This window comes from Mixophyes fleayi, chromosome 10, assembly GCF_038048845.1.
Source record: "Mixophyes fleayi isolate aMixFle1 chromosome 10, aMixFle1.hap1, whole genome shotgun sequence".
NCBI classification, from domain to species: Eukaryota; Metazoa; Chordata; class Amphibia; order Anura; family Limnodynastidae; genus Mixophyes; species Mixophyes fleayi.
Window position 1 is genome coordinate 96240748 of NC_134411.1, and position 12398 is coordinate 96253145.

General features: G+C 38.3%; 1 protein-coding gene across 3 annotated transcripts in view; it reads left to right on the forward strand.

Moving 5' to 3' along the window:
* The window catches only part of LOC142104522 (ninjurin-1-like), a 327591-nt gene that overhangs the window by 110209 nt on the left and 204984 nt on the right, over positions 1-12398 (forward strand). For 2 of the 3 annotated variants that reach the window (XM_075189241.1, XM_075189243.1), the window contains exon 3: positions 12229-12374. The exons of the other annotated variant lie outside the window; for it this stretch is intronic. The gene's annotated coding sequence lies outside the window, so the exon portion shown is untranslated. The remainder of the gene's footprint in view (positions 1-12228; positions 12375-12398) is intronic. 3 annotated transcript variants of the gene reach the window in all.

Here is a 12398-nt window from a genome sequence, read left to right on the forward strand (position 1 = left end):
TTTGTTTTGAATACTAAGTTTTTTCCACTTCCACTTAAAATAATTTGCCTAACAAGGACACAGATTCGTAGAATCCATATAACTGCTGAAGCATTTCCATACCTCCTGGGAATCCCAATTTTTGGAGGTTGTACGGGGTGATTGAAGGTCATATTCTTGAAAGGGGCATGGCATGGATTCACGTAGGATAGGCAGCACCATGGCTTAGTGGTTAGCACTTCTGTCTCACATATGTTCAATTCCCAGCCATGGCCTTATCTGTGTGGAGTTTGTATGTTCTCCCCGTGTTTGCGTGGGTTTCCTCCGGGCGGTCCAATTTCCTTCCACGATCCAAAAACATACTGGTAGGTTAATTGGCTGCAATTAAATTGACTTTAGTCTCTCTCGGTCTGTGTGAGTTAGGAAATTAAGACTGTAAAGTCCAATAGGGCAGGGACTGATGTGAGTGCATTCTCTGTACAGCGCTCAGGAAGTAGTGGCGCTATATAAATGATGATGATGATGCTTGGGGATGATTCGGCAGATTGGAGATCTGAGCTAATTTGTTCTGATTTTCCAGATCTTTAGAGGTGCAGTTTGCTCATTGCCAAGTATGTAATTTTATTTAATTTTAATTTTAAAGAACGGTTATTGTACCTCTGTTTGCATTTATACCCCTGCATCTCCTATTCAATGTTTAAACCTTCCTGTGAGATCATTGACATGCATGATTATATTCTTGGCAGATATGTAGGATCTAATCAATACTTGTTGTTTTAGTTCCCAAACCAGGAACTTGACAGTATTCCTTGGCTAGAAGCTCTTTTAATACATATTTGTATTAGCACATAAATATTCTGATTGGTTTCATCATTTCAGACTTCAGCTGGGTTTATTAATTTATAGGCTAACTCCATTGAAGTATAACTATATATTAAACATTTACATGATAAGGTTCTCTTACACAATATCTAATAGCTACATTCTGGTTCAAAGACGTGCCACAGTCAACTCCTTGAAATTCGGAGGGAACGGCGGCAATGAAACTGCTTCCAGTTAGGAGATTTAAAATTATAATTTTCTCGGGAGAGGAGACAAGTGTCACAAAGTTCTAAGAATGTTCTATTCTTCTAAATTATAGCCGTTAACATCAACAAAGCATATTTGATCGGATTTAATAATTAATGATGAGCGTGCTCATGTTTAATCCAGCATGAACACATACTAAGGCAAATAATGGTCAAGAGCCATAAAGTGGAAAGGTTTATATGGGAATTTTCTTTTTAAAACGGAAAATAATTATTTCGTTTCTCAGAGAGAAATTTTGTTACTCAGTCCATGCGTTTATTTTACAGTGGGGTACTTTTTCTTTAATAAAATGGATAAATCAATGGTTGGGTCCTTTTTTATTTATTTTTAAAGTAGTGCTCTCTTAAGAAAATAGACATTTTTTTAGTCGTAGAGGATTTGCTACTTTTTCCATGTGGAGTGCTGTTTCACACAGAAAAAAATATGTAATAAGAGACAATATAAAGTGTATTTTATAGTTGTATATATTGTGGCCTAAAAAAATAGACACGTTTTACTCATTAGCATAAGAATAGGCGAAACTGGCTGAAAAAATGGCAGTATAATGTAATGGAATATGGGACAAATCTAAAATTAAAGCAAAAATTTAATTCTGCATTGTTTATAGTATATCCCCCCATGTAAAGATTAAGTATTTACATTCTGGATAGATTAGACTACTTAATATATATATATAATAAAAGAAAAATTTAAATCAATTTTTTTTTCTGTTAATTTTTACTTTTACTCCACCACTTCAAATGTTTTGGGGCTTAAAAAAGTATTTATTTCGCAATTCAGCTTTGAAATGGAGACGGAGGGGATGACCTACTCCACTGCCACCTCGTCCCCGATAATAAAGTGGTTCAGCTGGCATGTGTATGTTACGGACGGAGAGGGAGCACGTCCAAATCGAATAGACTCTGATTTACTACCTGCATCTCCTACACTTAGAGAAGTTCCCCAATATTCCTATTAGTAGTTCCCTGGTGACCATTCGACTAGTGTAACTTTCATGAACTGGAAGGGATCCTATTGGGTTCCTCCCCTCATATGTTCAATGTGGTTTAACAGCAGAATTGTTTAAGGTGTTCCTCCCCACTATGTACCCCTTCAATCCTTCCCCTTTTTATTTTTGTGTCCTTTCCTTACCCCCCCCCATCCCTTTCTTCTTTCTGTACCCCATAATTTCTGAAAAATTAATAAAAATACTATTGAAGTTAAAAAAAAAAAGAGTATTTATTTCTTTCTGATTTTAGATGTCATTAAAAAAATATCATAGCAACAAATGTTTTAATTTCCAGCCATTATGTATAATATAATAATTATTTTTTTAGTGCAATATTTCTTTCAGATTGTTGACAAACGACCTTACATCTCTTTACTTTATTAAATCTGTACAGTGACCTTCTCTTAGGCATTTATTGTATAATGTAACAATTTCAGATTGTTGACAAACGACCTTACATCATTTTACTTTATTAAATCTGTACAGTAACCTGCATTGGTTGCAGATTTATGATTTGATTGTTCATAAAATATCTATACCAGAAATACTATATTAATTTCCTTGCTTTATTGTCTGCTTCAGGAAATTCATACTAGTTATTTAAAGATAATGTTACAACAATTTCTGTCATGTAGACATAACCTTATGTGACATCATTGAAGGCTCCTGTAGCCACAACAGGTCTTCTGTAAGGACTTCTGAATTCTAATTAAAAGTAGAATTCTTCAGTCAGTCCAAAATGTGTATACAGCATAAATATCCAGTTTTACTTGATATACTCTTTGGTTTTTATAGTTATGTTCACTTGTTATTAAGTTTCCATGGCCTTATCTGTGTTGAGTTTGCATGTTCTCCCCGTGTTTGTGTGGGTTTCCTCCGGGTGCTCCGGTTTCCTTCCACATTCCAAAAACATATTAATTTTGCCTCCCAGTCTCTCTCGGTCTGTGTTTGTGTATGTTAGGGGATTTAGATTCTAAGCTCCAATGGGGCAGAGACTGATGTAAATGAGTTCTCTGGACAGCGCTGCAAAATTAGTGGCGGTATATAAATAAACAAGTTAACCCGTGCATGATACTCATGCATTCTAGTCAAATCAAGCTACTTAAGGTGTTAAAAAGGTTCTTGTCATGCATTTGGGCCTAGCCCAGGCCTCCTCAGGAGAAGAGCGTTACTTCCCGCCGCAAGGGCCCTTTTTTAACGTGGTTTTGGCCACATGTCACCACCTCATCATTTTTCTCCATCACCTCATCCTTCATCTTTATCGCCACATCCTTCATCAAGCTACTTAAGGTGTTAAAAACTCCCCACTGTCAACCCCGGCAACCACCAACCACTCCCAACTGTCACTTCTCCTTCAAGAAATATATAGGTCAGTGTATAACTCTGCTCAGCAGATGGCGCTACAGCTTGGGGTTTTTTTTCCACACACGCCACTAGGCATTTATATAGTAGATAGATGATGATGATGATGAAGTTTCAGTCTCTAGTTACAACTGTTTCCCATTGTCTCTTTCTTCCCACTTTTAATTAAGTAGGTCATTACTTTTTAGAAATAAATTACCCAGCCAGTACTTACGTGTTACTTTTGTTGTAGTGTTTCTGTCCTGTCCAGCGTTAAAGTGGCCACTTAAGGACCTTGTCATTTTAGAGTGGAGGTACAATCTGTAGCCTTTGCCTTGGTTGCAGGATGTAGTTTCTCTATATCTCTATTCTCCTCTAGCTATTTTTCTCTTCTATTAGTCATCGTTTTATGAACTTCAGATGTCCATTCCTTTCTTTGTGCTTAACTCCAAATCCTCCTGAACTTGTCTCTGCTGTGTATCTTTCTTGGTTCTTCTTACTATTCTTACTCAAGCTGCTTTTCTGTGCTATTTCCAATTTTACTGTACTTTCCTCTCTTATGTTCCCTTCTTTCTTGTCCCCCTTTTTTTCACTCATTCGCCTCCTGCCTCATTGTTCCTCTCTCCGTGTCACAGCCTCCTCCAAAATCCTCCTTCACCCTCTACTACTAAGAGCTGTTGCCTCCTCCCTATATGGGCTTCCTCCTCTTAACTTTCCGTTCCAAATTCGCTCCTACTTAGGAGTCATCTGTAATCTCGTTACCAGTTACATAAGGAGAGGTGCCAGCTTCTGGCACGGGCATGGAGATCTTCCCACCAACTCAAAAGGTTCACCATTCAGGGTGAGAAAAAAATTATGTTGGCTTGCATTAAACTTTTGTGGGGCGCTACATTATAATTCTATTGATTGTGGCTGGTTTAGTGGCCTCAAACGTGTTTGGGATGTGGTCAAGATTTTTGGGCCAGTTCAATTCGGGGTTGACTGTTGCACCCATCCTGTTCTAGTGCGCCGAACCTTGAAATCAAATTTGTTGCTCAATGTTTGAGGTTGCAGCTCACAATTAAAACAAAATACTTTGAACTATACTAATGTGTTTCCTGTTTGAGATTAAATGGCTACAATTTATAGTATTTATGGTATTTTTAATTTTTTATTTTTTTTTCAATCGAACAGCGATTATAACTCTATTCAAACTCAAGTTTGTTGTTCACATGGATAGCCGTTAAAAATAATGTAGCATGGTTCAACCTGTTCACCCAAATTTGGCTCAAATTTGTTTTAGTCTATCGGAAGTTTCGAAAAAATATTATGACATTTCAAACTTTAGAAACTGGGTTGATGAACCAGATCGAGATCCACTTTAAAAAAAAAATCCATTTATAATCTTCTTTTCTATTTATTACACGTACATTTTAACAAGTACTATAGCAGATGTTTACTATATGTTACATTTTTTTTAGCATACATTTATTTTTATTTTTTTTTCGAAAATGAGTTTTACCTAAGACCCAAAGAGTTTTCTAATTTATAACACTTTATTTTGTAATGGCGTTTATCCCCAGCTGTATACGCCAATGGAAAACAAAAAAAAAATCTTCCGTTTGACTGCCCTGACAAGTGGAAATATGTCTACTACTGTGTGAGAGATAATAATAAAGCCTTTCCTAGGTGTTTCTCCTTAACAAATTGTCTTGAAAGCAAACAGTTCATGAAGTGAAGCAGTGTGAATCTCTAAACAATCATTATGGCATCTCCTATACTCATAGAACATCTCCAGCCTTCATTACATATTTGCACAGAGCTGTGGGTTTGATGTCAAAGAATATTGATGACCAGTCCGACCGAGCAGTTTGTACTTGTTTTAGTTAAGAACTTTTCAGAGATGCTGAATTCAGCTCAAACGTATATAAAAATGAACTTCTTTTTGATGGTTTTTAAAATATGTGGGATGGAAAGTGGGTTGACTGTCAATTTTTTTGTAGTTTGCAAATTCTCTTTCACTGTTTTAAAATATTCCACTCTAAATTTTCCTTCCATACTAGAGTGAAGCAGCTGTGTGCTTTGAGGGGGGTCCAGGTCTGTTGACATTATTTGGTCTCTCTATTAAAGTAGCCCAATATTTATTTTTTTGGTTATGTTTGTAGCCTGAATGTAATTATTTTTATTATTAATAAAATTGCTAACAATAAAATATAATGAAAATAATTAAATGGTATTTGTTTAAAGACGTTGTGGTAATTGTATGCACAGTTCTAGATCTGCATTACTATACTATTGCTAATAGTTATAGGTAGAGATGTTTACTGACCCCCGTGTTTTGGTTTTGGATCCCGATTTTTTTCTAAAATCCCTTTTTTTTTTGCTAAAATCACATATTTTTGCTTTCTTCACCCCCTAAATTATTATTGACCTCAATAACACTAATTTCAAGTCATTTGTCAGTCAATTTTGACCACCTCACCGGTCACAATCTTATTGTCATACACTTTCAAACACAGACTGCAGATTTAGAAGACCAAACCTGCCAGACCTATTATTTGTATTTCAGCAATGACAATTAGCAATGGAGTTCTCCTCTTTGTGTGTAACCTATATAACACAGTACAATGTGACTGCAGATTTACACCAAGCCTGCCAGCCCTTGTATTTGTATTTCAGCAATGACAATTAGCAGTGGAGCTCTCCTCTTTGTATGTTACCTATATAACATAGTACAATGTGACTGCAGAATTAGAAGACCAAGCCTGCCAGACTTTTTTTTTATTTCAGCTATGACAATTAGCAATAGAGCTCTCCTCTTTGTGTGTTACCTATATTACACAGTACAATGTGACTGCAGATTTAGAAGACCAAACCTGCCAGACCTATTATTTCTATTTCAGCAATGACAATTAGCAATGGAGCAATGGAGCTCTCCTGAATGTCACTGGAGACTTTGAAGAACACTGCTACCCCTCCTCTTTCTATTCTACCTATGACTCTGCCTAACTGCACTACAGACTGACAAGAACTGTGCTACCCCTTCTGTGTCCCTCTGTGAAATGGCGCTGGATCGCTGTGGAGGGTGGTACTTATAGGATCCAAAGCTCGCGAGATCCGAGATCTGATGATGTAAGGATGACGTTTTACCTCGTTTTCAATTCCGAGGGTGTGCGAAAGTACCGGCTCGGTACTCAGATCTGCTAAGTTCGGGTGTGTTCGGTTTTCGGGGAACCGAGCCTGAGCATCTCTAGTTATAGGTTGACCTGATCATTTTATACCATTGCTATCTTTGAGACACATGGCACAATTCTGCATGTTTGCATGGCTTACTAAGCCCACTCGAGTGCTCCATATTCACATAAACACTATATGGTGTGGTAGAGCTGATATGGGGCATTAGGACACAATTTCTCCATGCCTGGTATAGTAGGTAGAGAGGTGTCAGAGGGGAATGAGATTAACGTGTGACAAGGGGAGCATTCACCGGACCAGATGAGGGTTGGCAATACATCAAATGTTGGGTGTGAGGTATGTATTCAACAGGGATCCCCAGGAAGGGGTAATCCGGGCTTCTCATTGCCCATGGGAGACTAGATTAACGTTTGGGTGATCCAGCTCTATCCATCAATACCTCCTATTACACCTTCTGTCATTTCCTGGTAAATTGGATGTGGTGGGACTTGGTTTGTATGGGGAAACTTCAGCCATTATGCATTTAGCAATTGGTTAAACTATACACACTACCTAAACATGGTCAGGATAGAGAGATTTAATATTTTTCTTGGTATTTTCTTTATTTTTCCTGATTTTAAATTGGCTTAATTTTTTAAGGGTACAACAGACATAGATATTAGGGGCCTCATTCATCATGAAATGCAAAAATAACGTGATGTACATTAGGTATGCGCATGTCCATATTCAACAAGGAACGAAACTGAAGTGTCACGAAAGCCAGATTATGGGAATGGTCTTGACCTCTGCTCTAGGGAGAACTTACTCTCAGAGAGGTGCGGAGTCTAACGGAGGAGAGGTATTCACAGAACAGATAACGCGCGGAACCACCAAGCAACTGTAAGGCAGAAGGGAAGGAGTAATATAGAGATGAACTGCAGAGAGCTGGAGCACTGACATCCACACAGGTGTTATAACTCTGGAACAGGACCAATGATGAGCGATGCTCAGCACTGGTAGATGCTGAGAAGCAATGAGCTGCACAGGTATAGCTGGGAAGCGATGAGCTGCACCATCCACGATGTCAGGAACCACAGAAGTAGCTGAACAGGAGTCAGAGGAGATGCTTCCTATCAGGTAGAGAGACCTGATGATCTGACACCCATTAAACGGAGGAGGGCCCTTATAAAGGGAACTGGCTGCAGCTGATCCAATCACTGCTGAGCAGAGGTTTGAAGGTTCCCTGGGTAGCGCCTGCGCAGACCACTAGGCAAGATGGCGTCCAATGAGAGAAGAATGCCAGGCTGAACAGCAGATAGCGGTAACCAAGGGAAACCAAGGAATACAATGAACCTCACGGAACTAAACTGGTGTGATGCGGAATATGAAGATACGTCTGTTGATGAATACGGGTCTAGGTTCGCTCTGCTCTAACAGACAATACACTGCAGGATACGTCCAATACATATGGGGAATACAAAGTCACAAAAGAACGTACACACAAAAAAAAAAGATTACAAAAAAAACTATTCAATTAATGTCATCTGTTAATAATATAGCCATTCATGACTATGACTAAATGCTAAAAAAATAAAAATATCGATTTTAATTTTTCCCATAAAATACATTTATCAGGATGTTATTAATGGCTACTGTACAAAAATGCATTTTTACAGCTGCTCTTGATTGCAAACACATGTTCTAGCTGCATACACATGTTCTAGCTGTATACACAGCCGTCATCACTAGTAATCGGCACTTGCAGCAGTCCTGTAGCTGGTGCTAGTAATACATCCGAAAATCCCGTCCCTTAGAGATGCCCAAAGCTTGAGTTTGGCACGCCCTTACTGTACACTGACTACATGCATACACAAATCACCCCCCATCCCCCGTTACGCCCCTGAAATCTCAGGCTGTACTAAGGGTCCTTTGCGCTCGAAGATTAATTGAACTTTGCTGCGTTCTCTGAAGTTTGGTTCATTTCTGGGCATGCGCAGGGTTATTATACGCAAAATGCGGCACGTATCAGCATTTACGTTCCTTAATGATTCAGGCACTAGATATACAAAATATGATGCACATTACAATTCACAGGTATCAAAATAAAGAGAAATATAAAAATAAACCAGCTAAGCCTTTGTTTAAATATACAATGAAAATAGATGATAATTTTTGTGTAATTTTGCTCTCGGTTGGACAAATAAAGTAAAAGTCCAACAGAGAGAAATGATAATTATCCCTAGTGAGCAGCAACAATGGCCATTATAACTGTGACTCAGCTTTCCACATATAACAAGAATTAGGGATTCAGATGAGAATTACGAAAAAGCTCATTATTTGCATAAGGTGAAAAGCGAGACCTCTTGAAAAGAGTTGTTGCGATCCAAAAATAATGATGGAAATTTGCAGACTAAAATGTTGCGTACTTGAAAGATATTAATCACAGGAGAAGCTGACAGTGACATTGTGTCTCTGTCTTTGCAATGTTTTTTTTTAAGTCCACAAATTGACTCATTCCAAATATATTTACCGAAGACGGATGGCAGCAGTTTAAAAAAAGGAACTAGGGAGTTTGTCTGGCAGAGTCTGCATAATATGTACTAATGTAGGAAGAACATTCATTTTGATTATATTAATAATTTCTCTCCATAAAATAAGAAATTTAGATTTTCTTTTTAAGTCTATTTTATTTTTAATTAGGTGCTAAGTATAAAAGTTTTTTTTTTCCAATAAAAGGTCAAAGAAGGACACTTGGGTATTTAACAATATAAAAAGGTAATAGAATTAAGTACTTTCCTTCAGTTGGATTGGAATATAAAAGGATATTTTGAAATGTATGTAAATGTAATTATTAGTATTAACGAAAAAATGCAGAAACATAGTCTAATAATAATCAGGGTCATTTGTAAATGCACAAAAAATTAATTAGGTACAAATGGGCCTAATTTTCTGCCAAGTGCTTTTCAAATCACACATCAACTAAACCGTCTTTGGAAAAAAAAACACAGAAACCAGTCCTACATTATTGTGTTACTTGATACACTGGAAACATTCAGGTGAAAGCAGCAAAAAGTCAAAATCCTACCTATCTCTACTTTTGGATAGATGTCATTGTTCATTTAAACTTTCCCATATTTCTATTAAAATACTGCTTGGTTTAGCCAAATTTATGCTTTTGAAAGCCCAAAGGGTATGAATGCACTGGATCTCACTCCTGCTCTCAAGAGCCGAGCCGGGACCAGCATAGCACATGAAAAAATATTGCTGGACTCCCTCCTTAGCAGGGCCCCATAGCCATCAAAACCCCTGTGATGGCTATAATTTCACCCCTACTGGGCAGCTTTAATTTGACACTATGTTTAGAATAGAAATGCTCAGGCTCGGTTCCTCGGGAACCGAACACACCTGAACTTAGGGGATTCGAGTTTGGGTTGCGCACCCTCGGAATTGAAAACAAGGCAAAACGTCATCGTTATACCGTCGGATCTCAGATCTCACAAGTTTTAGATTCCTTTTTAAGATCCAAAATAACGGTGGGTGGGTGGGCGGACGGACTCCCCTTTTCATTTCTGCCACTGCTGTGTGCCAATGTGTCCTAGATGTGCTAGGAACTGCCGTGTGTTTGTGTCATTGCTCTGTCGCTTACTATCCAGCTAGGTCTCTGCAGTATTTGTTTGAAAGTGCATGAAAATAATATTGTGACCTGTGAGGTGGTCAAAATTGACTGGAAATGACTTAAAATCAGTGTTATTGAGGTTAATAGTAATGTAGGAACAAAAAAGTTAAAAAATTATGTGATTTTAGCATATATTAGGATTTTTTCTAAAAAAAACAAAACCAAAACCAAAACACATTAGGGCAGTTTTGCCAAAACCAAAACACGAAGCTAATCCATATCCAAAACCAAAACCAGTTCACGGGAGTCAGTGAGCATCTCTAATTTAGAGTTGACTGTAAATCTGTCTGCACATTTTAATTCCCCACCCCTCGTATCACAACTTGGTTTTACCAATGTGCAAAACTGCACCTACTAGTAGGATTTACACCTGTCTCTAAATGAGGACCGTTATGAGTTCCTCGGCCATGTCCAAGCACAGGGTATTACATACCTTTTCGGCTCCTCTCTAACAAATGAGGATCTAGGCCACTTAATACTTTTGCTCTAGTGATAATATATAAAGTCCACAGTCCTTGTATTGCTGACGTCCCTCAGTCGGTCACTGTGATCGATCGGCATGGCTCCAGCTATCTAGGGAGAGGACTCCAATTGACCACAGTCTTGGTTCTCTGTAATAAGGGACTATTCTGAGCTCCTTTCTGGTAGATTTCAGCTCTCAGTGAACAGATTGCCAACACTGACCCAGGACACCAATCAGATACAACATTAAAACCGCTGACAAGTGAAGTGAATAACATTGATTATCTTGTCATGCCAAGGGGTGGGATATATTAGGCAGCAAGTGAACAGTCAGTTGTTGAAGTTGATGTGTTGGAAGCAGGATAAATGGGCAATTGTAGGCTCTAAGTGACTAAGGGCCAAATTGTGATGGCTGGATGACTGAGTCTGAGCATCTCCAAAATGGGAGGTCTTGTGGGGTGGCCCCGTATTGCAGTGGTTAGTACCTACCAAAAGTGGTCCAAGGAAGGACAATCAGTGAACCGGCGACAGGGTCATGATCGCCCAAGGCTCATTGATGCTGGTGGGGAGCGAAGGCTAGACCATCTGGTCCAGGACCACAGAAGAGCTACTGTTCACAAATTGCTGAAAAAGCTATGGGGTTGCGTAGCCACAGACTGATCAGAGTGCCCATGCGGACCCCTGTCCACCACTGATATATATATATATATATATATATATATATATATATATATATATAGGAGTCTCCAGATTTTATTGCACCTGCAAGTTTCACCCATTGTGTGCAAAATTTTCGAATACATTAGCCACCCTTCCCATTGACCCTGACATTTTTAATTGAATAGGACATCAGATATCTAGGATGTCTGGCAGTTGTCCATTTGCTGCATTTAGCGGAGTCCAGGATGAAAGGTTCAATTGGATTTGGCATATCATGCTGTCTATAATCCACCTAAGTCCACATTATTGTAACCAAATATAAAACACTTAAACTGAAGTACAATGTTTGTACCTTACCAGAAGCAACCAGTGATCTGCAACCCACTCTGATGCAGAAGCAGAATGCCCACGTTTTTCTCAATACCGGCAACATTAAAATTAACACGAGCATTGGTTTAGAGTACAGAAAATTACTTTATGGGGGAAAAAAATGTTCTGCAAGTGTCACAAATGCAGGTTTAAATTTTCTCTGCATTACACGATGATTTTCTGGTTTGAAGGGAATTTTACAGAACAAAGAGCTAGGAATAGCTCTTGTATTTTATAGATGATTAAACATCAGTAACTGTGGTGTAGGTTATATTGTCTTCACAGCTTCATAATGGTAATATTAATGGGAGCTGCAAATTGTTCTTTCTGTCGATCCAGGAAAGCATTGTCTGTAGATATCCTATTTAAAGGAAAAATATCACTGAAATATATTTTTCATTAAATGTGAAATTAAATGCAATGAACACTGTAATGTATTTCTGTGGAGAAACGTACAGTATATAATTGTATTTGGATTCACTGTTGTTCTGTGTCTCCGCCTCCTTAGTAGACTTCTACAATGCAGAGATGTCAGATTTTGGGTAATCCTCTTATTGGGCAATGATATCAACTGTCTCACCTAGAGGTTATAAAAACAAAAGAAACTCTCCCGGTGAGGTGACCTATGTATCACACCCACAACCTTCTATAAAGCAGGTAAGTGTGCTGGGGCAATTAATG